General features: G+C 41.9%; 1 protein-coding gene across 1 annotated transcript in view; it reads right to left on the bottom strand.

Moving 5' to 3' along the window:
* The window catches only part of PLCL1 (phospholipase C-like 1), a 405,823-nt gene that overhangs the window by 343,395 nt on the left and 61,513 nt on the right, over window positions 1-915 (bottom strand). The gene's annotated exons all lie outside the window — the stretch shown is intronic.

Here is a 915-nt window from a genome sequence, read left to right as displayed (position 1 = left end):
TTGGTGAGGGATATGATACTGGGAATGATGAAGGTTCCTTAGGAACAAGAGAATAGACAATCTCCTTCCATGTCATTAACCGCCTCTGAAAACCTGCTGGAGGGTCAGCTACGGGTTGGTTCCGACGTAATGGTATTCAACAACAACAACAATGCTAAAAAGAAAATACAAAAGTCTCATACAAAAGGTATAAATGTAGAACACTAAATCCAAACTAATGTATCCTCTAATTAACATCTCCGTAGGCAGGCCCCCTAAAATACTCAATGCTATTCCAGTACCTCCTCAGAGAAACAGTGTGAAAGAGGGAAACTGGAATTCAAAGAAACAGCAAGTTTAATAAGAACATATGAGCTTGTGAACACATTGCTAAGGCCTGTCTCAGAGAACCTGATTAACTAAATTTCATTAACTTCCAGAAAATTCACATCGAGGGTTAACATTACACTCTCATTTAACAAAACAGAACTACAACAGTTCTGAGTAGCTGTCATTTGCTTTAGGGCACAAGGATGGTGAGCTGAAGAGTCAGGTTTGACATTAGGTCTCCACTTTCCCAAACATGCTCTGTGCTCTACTCTGGCTGTCATTCAGCAAGTGGACTACAGTTTTGTTTTTATCCTGTGATCTCTTCCACACCTGAAATCAACCGCACACACCTCTCCCTCAATATCTCAAAATGTCACTCCAAGGAAAAGAAAATTCACTGGACATTTCTCCTCTAATCGTATATATTACCTCAAAGAAAAGATTCAACTCCCATGTTGAGCAGAAACAGGAGAACTTTAGCCTCATGTCCATTTCCCTGATTGTTGTTGTAGTTATGTGCCGTCGAGTCGCTTCCGACTCATAGCGACCCTATGCACAACAGCCCTAAACCCTGCTCTATCCTGCGCCAACCGCACCGCCTCTGAC

The sequence above is a fragment of the Elephantulus edwardii genome, unplaced genomic scaffold (genome assembly GCF_000299155.1).
Source record: "Elephantulus edwardii isolate Elephantulus edwardi_28Jun2011 unplaced genomic scaffold, EleEdw1.0 scaffold00075, whole genome shotgun sequence".
Classification (NCBI taxonomy): Eukaryota; Metazoa; Chordata; class Mammalia; order Macroscelidea; family Macroscelididae; genus Elephantulus; species Elephantulus edwardii.
Note: the sequence above shows the minus strand (reverse complement) of the source record. Positions and strands in the feature narration are given on the sequence as shown.